This window comes from Rutidosis leptorrhynchoides, chromosome 11 (genome assembly GCF_046630445.1).
Source record: "Rutidosis leptorrhynchoides isolate AG116_Rl617_1_P2 chromosome 11, CSIRO_AGI_Rlap_v1, whole genome shotgun sequence".
Classification (NCBI taxonomy): domain Eukaryota; kingdom Viridiplantae; phylum Streptophyta; class Magnoliopsida; order Asterales; family Asteraceae; genus Rutidosis; species Rutidosis leptorrhynchoides.
Genome location: NC_092343.1, coordinates 286198805 through 286206479, shown reverse-complemented (window position 1 = coordinate 286206479; position 7675 = coordinate 286198805).

The window sequence follows — 7675 nt, the reverse complement described above, 5'->3', positions numbered from 1 at the left end:
AGTGCACAGCCCAGGTTTCTAATCAAATGGTTGATTAAAACAGGAGGTTTTCGAATGACAAACAAAACAAGAGAAAACAAAATCACGTATGCAATTAACTTTATTTCATCATCACCACCTCATCTTCCATTTACATAAAACCTCATTATCATTGATCATTATTATGCCTTTATCATTATCATATTCATTGCAATCACCACCATCACAGTTCACGTCCCTACCGTCCCATAATTCAATATATTCGTTTCAACAATAATATCAAAAAAGTAATGGAATGATGATAAAGATTGATATTAATGAAATGTCCCGTTCATATTGATTATAAACGTTCCATATTAATTGATTTCGTTGCGAGGTTTTGACCTCTATATGAGACATTTTTCAAAGACTGCATTCATTTTTAAAACAACCATAACCTTTATTTTATCTATAAAGGTTTAAAAAGTAATACGTAGATTATCAAATAATGATAATCTAAAATATACCGTTTACACACGACCATTACATAATGGTTTACAATAAGAATATATTACATCAAAAATAAGTTTCTTGAATGCAGTTTTTACATAATATCATACAAGCATGGGCTCCAAATCTTGTCCTTATTTTAGTATGCAACAGCGGAGGCTCTTAATAATCACCTGAGAATAAACATGCTTAAAACGTCAACAAAAATGTTGCTGAGTTATAGGTTTAACCTATATATTATCAAATCATAATAATAGACCACAAGATTTCATATTTTAATATACATCCCATACATAGAGATAAAAATCATTCATATGGTTAACACCTGGTAACCGACATTAACAAGATGCATATAAGAATATCCCATATCATTCCGGGTAATCCTTCGGACATGATAAAAACGAATTCGAAGTACTAAAGCATCCGGTACTTTGGATGTGGTTCGTTAGGCCCAATAGATCTATCTTTAGGATTCGCGTCAATTAGTAGATCGGTTTACAAATTCTTAGGCTACCAAGAAAAAGAGGCATATTCAGCTTCGATCATTCACCCATATAATGTAGTTTCAATTACTTGTGTCTATTTCATAAAACATTTATAAAACTGCATGTATTCTCATCCCAAAATATTAGATTTTAAAAATGGGACTATAACTCACTTTCACAGATTTTTACTTCGTCGGGAAGTAAGACTTGGCCACTGGTCAATTCCCGAACCTATAACAAATATGTACATATATATCAAAGTATGCTCAAAATATATTTACAACATTTTTAAAATGTTTTAATGTTTTAAGTTTATTAAGTCAGCTGTCCTCGTTAGTAACCTACAACTAGTTGTCCACAATTAGATGTACAAAAATAAATTGATATATATTATCTTGAATCAATCCACGACCCAGTGTATACATGTCTCAGGCTAGATCACAACTCAAAGTATATATATTTTTTGAATCAACCTCAACCCTGTATAGCTAACTCCAACATTACTGCATATAGAGTGTCTATGGTTGTTCCAAATAATATATATACATGGGTCGATATGATATGTCAAAACATTTGCATACGTGTCTATGGTATCCCAAGATTACATAATATATTAGAATACATGTATAATACAATATAAGTTAGCTAGGATATGATTAATATAGATTTGTTACAATATTTCCCGTAGCTACAACAATCAAAAAATATCCAATCTTGTTTTACCCATAACTTCTTCGTTTTAAATCCGTTTTGAGTGAATCAAATTGCTATGGTTTCATATTGAACTCTATTTTATGAATCTAAACAGAAAAGGTATAGGTTTATAGTCAGAAATATAAGTTACAAGTTATTTTTGTAAGAGGTAGTCATTTCAGTCGAAAGAACGACGTCTCGATGACCATTTTGAAAAACATACTTCCACTTTGAATTTAACCACGATTTTTGGATATAGTTTCATGTTCATAAGAAAAATCATTTTCCCAAAAGAACAACTTTTAAATCAAAGTTTATCATAGTTTTTAATTATCAAACCCAAAACAGCCCGCGATGTTACTACGACGGCGTATGTCCGGTTTTACGGTGTTTTTCGTGTTTCCAGGTTTTAAATCATTAAGTTAGCATATCATATAGATATAGGACATGTGTTTAGTTGATTTTAAAAGTCAAGTTAGAAGGATTATGTGAAGACCCGTCCTAATCCATCCGGACGAAGTCCATATCGATTATAAACGATTCACAACAGTTGATTACATCGCGAGGTACTTGACCTCTATATGATACATTTTACAAACATTGCATTCGTTTTTGAAAAGACAAAATTTCATTACATCGAAAGTTGACAGACATGCATACCATTTCATAATATATCCAACTATAATTGACTTGATAATAATCTTGATGAACTCGACGACTCGAATGCAACGTCTTTTGAAATATGCCATGAATGACTCCAAGTAATATCTATAAAATGAGCAAATACACAGCGGAAGATTTCTTTCATACCTGAGAATAAACATGCTTTAAAGTGTCAACCAAAAGGTTGGTGAGTTCATTAGTTTAACTTAAACAATCGTTTCCATCATTTTAATAGACCACAAGATTTCAGATTTCCATTTCTCATAAACATACGTCCCATGCATAGAGACAAAAATATCATTCATATGAATTGAACACCTGGTAACCGACATTAACAATATGCATATATAAGAATATCCCCATCATTCCGGGATCCTCCTTCGGACATGATATAAATTTCGAAGTACTAAAACATCCGGTACTTTGGATGGGGCTTGTTGGGCCCGATAGATCTATCTTTAGGATTCGCGTCAATTAGGGTGTCTGTTCCCTAATTCTTAGATTACCAGACTTAATAAAAAGGGGCATATTCGACTTCGATAATCCAACCATAGAATGTAGTTTCACGTACTTGTGTCAATTTCGTAAAACAGTTATAAAAGTTGCGCATGTATTCTCAGCCCAAAAATATAAAGGGTAAAAAGGGAAATGAAACTCACGATACTGTATTTTGTAGTAAAAATACATATGACGTCATTGAACAATGCAGGGTTGGCCTCGGATTCACGAACCTATATCAATTGTGTATATATTAATACGTATAATGTAAGTTACAAAATTTCATTTATTAATATGTATTATTTATATATTATAGTTTTGTAGAATTTATTCTAACCTTTATTTTAAAACGTATACTTATATTATATTTTAAGTTATATTTTATATATATATATCGATTTTATGTATATATATCTATAATGATTTACGTTTATATAAATAGTGACATTAATATATTTATATACATATATTTGTGGTTAGTATTGTATTTATGAAATTTTATTAGTTTGTTATGTGAATTATTAATACAATCCTAGTATATACCATAAGTATATATATATAGTGTACAAAAGATTTATTTGTTAAAATAATAATTTAGATAATAATGATTTACTAATAATAATAATAATTTTATTAATAATAATAATACTAAAAGCAAAAAAAATGAAAATGATAACTGTTAATGATACTAATAATAATAACTCTAAAATAATATTAATACTAATACCATACTTATGTTAATAATAAGGGTTCTAATATTTATAAAATGATAAATGATAATCATAATAATACTAGTAAATATTAATGATGATACTGATAAATATGATATTATTAATTGTAAATGTACTGATGATACTATTATTTATAAACCGGTACAAATTCTAATATTGATGATAATAATATATTTTTATTTCCTTCATAATAATAATAATGATAATCATAATCATAATCCTAATGATGATAAAATACTAAAATGATAAGTTTATTACTAATAATAATATTATTAATACCTATCATAATAATAATAGTAATGTCTATAATACTTTCAAATATGATAACAAGTATGATACTAATAATAACAATAACAATAACAATCAAAACAATCACAATAATAATAATAATACTAATAATAATTAATATATAATAACAATAATAAAATTAGAAAAGAAAACTACCTCACATGAAAAGAGTTTCAAAAAAAAAAAAAAGAAACTACCGTCCTCTGGACTCGATCTCGTGACCACATGCTCACACGCAAACACTCTCGACCATCCCACCAATTCTGATTCTCTGTACTAATATCGAATTTAAATTTTATATATAAACTGTTTTTCTTCTATTCCTCTTCTTCTCCACAAGTCTCATGGATTCAACAAAACATCAATAACCAAAAAAAAAATCGGGGTTCCCTTTAAAGCTTCAAAACATTACAGAAAAAAATAATAATTTGGGTTCTAAAATAAAATAAAAAAAATACTAAAGGCCTACTGCAGCGTCGGTTCTTGGAACAAAAAAAAAAATTTGATTTCGTAATAGATAACATTATAGATAATGTTTATAATACGAAATAGTTTTCTAAACATGTATAAAAACTACTGGAATCGTCAATTTGATCAGAAACATATATACACGAACGCGAATTTGTCTCAAGAACAATTGTTGACTTTTTTTAAACTAAACTTTGACTTCAAAATTCAAGATCGATATAAAGATTTGAGAGTTGAGATTTTGCAGATAGATTCAAAGAAAGATTTCTAACCTTTCTGCATTTTTAGATTTTGAAACTTTATTCGAAATTGAATTAAGAGAAAAAAAAATTGGAGCGTGCAGAGAAGAAGAAAAAAAAAATATCGCTGTGCTCTTTAATCCCATTGGATTTCCTTTTTATTTGATTTGCAATTATACATAATCATGTTGTAATAATAGAGATCGGTTGATAAAAAATGGAGAAAATGTCAACACAGGTTCACGAGTTGGGAGCAGGAAAGAAACAAAAAAAATAATAATAATAGAGATAAAGGATACAGAGGTCAAGCGTATAATATAGATCCCTACTGTTTTTTTTTAATTAATAATAATAATATATAATAACAATACTATTAATATCTAATAATATTAATAAAATTAATAATAATGATAAATATAATATTAATGATAATAATAATTGTAAAAATGATAATAATAATAATAATAATACCATACTAATTATGATAATATTAATATTTTATCGATAATAATAATATTAGTAATAATAATCTAATTTATACATCCAATTTCATCTTTATATGATATAAAGTGATATTATGAATACAAATATTGATATTTGACGATACAAATAACATTACTACAACAACTATATTTGTATTTAAATTTAATTTATTAATATCATCTATTATTATGTAATATTTAATAATTATGTAATATGTATTGTAACATATACTGAATATTATATATTTATGCATTTTAATATAAATATATTATAATATTTATTTACATACTAATTATATTATACTTATGTATGTAATTATGAAAAATATAAATGTTTTATATATGTAAGTATTATATATATTTATTAAAATAGTACATTATTTCATCATAGATATATTATAAATTTCTACATATACATAATATAATAATTATGTATAAAATCATATATATATATAGTTATATTTATGTATATATGTATACTACCATATATATAAAATCATGTTTTAAATGTTGAGTAGATGATTAATTATGTATATTAAACAATTAACTACAAAGTATAACATTGTACATTTAATATTTTGATAACGTTGGTAAAATATGTTTGAATCATTTATATACAATATACTATATATATTCAAAATGAAAATCTTTAGTTATTAAATGTTATCTTTTATAATAACAAAATTACTTAATAGTTCATTAATACTAATATAATTAGTTTTATATATAATTATTTATATTTACATTCTTAGTTACAATTAAAGGTTCGTGAATCGTCGGAAATAGTTAAAGGTCAAATGTTATCATGAAATAGTTCAAACATAATGAGACTCGGTTTAATAGACTTTGCTTATCGAGTCGAATCATATAAGATTATGTTTAAATTTGGTCGGAAATTCCCGGGTCATCACAGTACCTACCCGTTAAAGAAATTTCGTCCCGAAATTTGAGTGAGGTCGTCATAGCTAACAATAAATATGTTTTCCTGACGAATATGAGTTGATAACTTGAGTTTTATCATCATTGAGTAATATGGATAAAAATAATTCGATTATTCGAAGAGTGCGAATGAAGCTATTCACAAAAGGATGAAATGAGAAACAAAGATTTGTTTTTAACTTTTGACGTAGTCAGGTTTGAATTTAGAAAATAAGGCGCGTCTTAACTTTTGACATTGCCTTGGTTGAATTCCGGAATTTAAGGGATTTAAAGAAAATCTTGAAGATCTATAAAATCTGATTCTTCGGGATTTATGGAAATTAAGATCTCTTTAATTAAATACGGTGATCTGCCCCGATTACTACGTCTGATATTTCCAGTATAAATTAAGCTCTTCCTTTCCATTATTCTCACCATTCTTATACTTTCTTTCTTAGTTCATACATCCAAAAGATTCTGAAAATGATTAATCCAGTTCTGATCCTTGTCCTCATCCTTACTATCGCAACAATCATTCTCCTTTTCCAACTTCCACCAGAGGAATCTGCTTTCTTCTACTTCGCCCTCGGGATTATAATGTTTTTAATTCTCCCGTGCCTTTATGTTGCGATAAACATTGATATACACGGTTTGTAATTTATGTGTTGTTATCGGACTTTATATTCTCCCTTATATTTCAAAGCTCTATGCTTTTGTTTTCTCTTCCCGACTTCAAGTCAAGCGAATAATGGTCCAGAATTTATAGATATAGAGTTTCGAATGATTATAATGTTCTAAGCATGAAGGAACGTGATAGCACGATTTGATTTTCAAATTTATCAACATCACGGAAGATAGAACCATCAAGAATACATTTTCTTGATTTGTTACGGAGTTAAGTAGGATGAAAGAGTTATGTAACATGGCACATGATGACGTTATGATCTGTGAATCATCACGTTTCATTTAGAAACTCAGCATGACTTACTGTAATATAATCACGTTGATCAAGTGTCATTATATTATACTAACTCATGCATCAGTTCCCATCATTACTACAATAACATTCATATTTTAAGCTTGAAAATTTACAGAATATAGAAACTAACAGTTTCTATATGATGTAATACTGATAGCACGAAAAGATTAATGATTTCAGATAAGAATAGTTATAAAAATATCTCCAGAAATATGGAGGATATTTATAATGAAAGGTACGATAATATCTCAGAATATCTAAGATTAGAGGATGATAGAAACTATTGTCTGCAAGGGTTTAGAGTAAGGAGCAAGTTATTCACTATAGACTTTAGCAGACATTGAATTATTTGGATTCTTTGAAGTCAAACTTATTCTTTATGATTTATCCACGGCTTTCTTCATAGTTTCGCATAATCTGCTTTTCGGTACTATATTTTCTATTGAATGTTTCCAATATATTGATACACAGGAAGCACGAAGAGGTATATAATTTCGGACGAGAATATTTATGAAAATATCCTCAGAAATATCAAAGATATTGATGATGATATTTTGGAATTTCTAAGTTCGACGGTTGATGGAGAAAGATTTTCCGCAAGATTTTAACATGACTTCGGAGCAAGATATTCTCTAAAGATTTCAACGGATCCAGAATTACCTGAATCCTTTGAATATAGGATTTGGTCCTTGTATTTGTCCTTGGTCTCCTTCATGGGTAACTCAATCTGTTTTTCAATACCCAATTTTCTATCGAGCGTTCC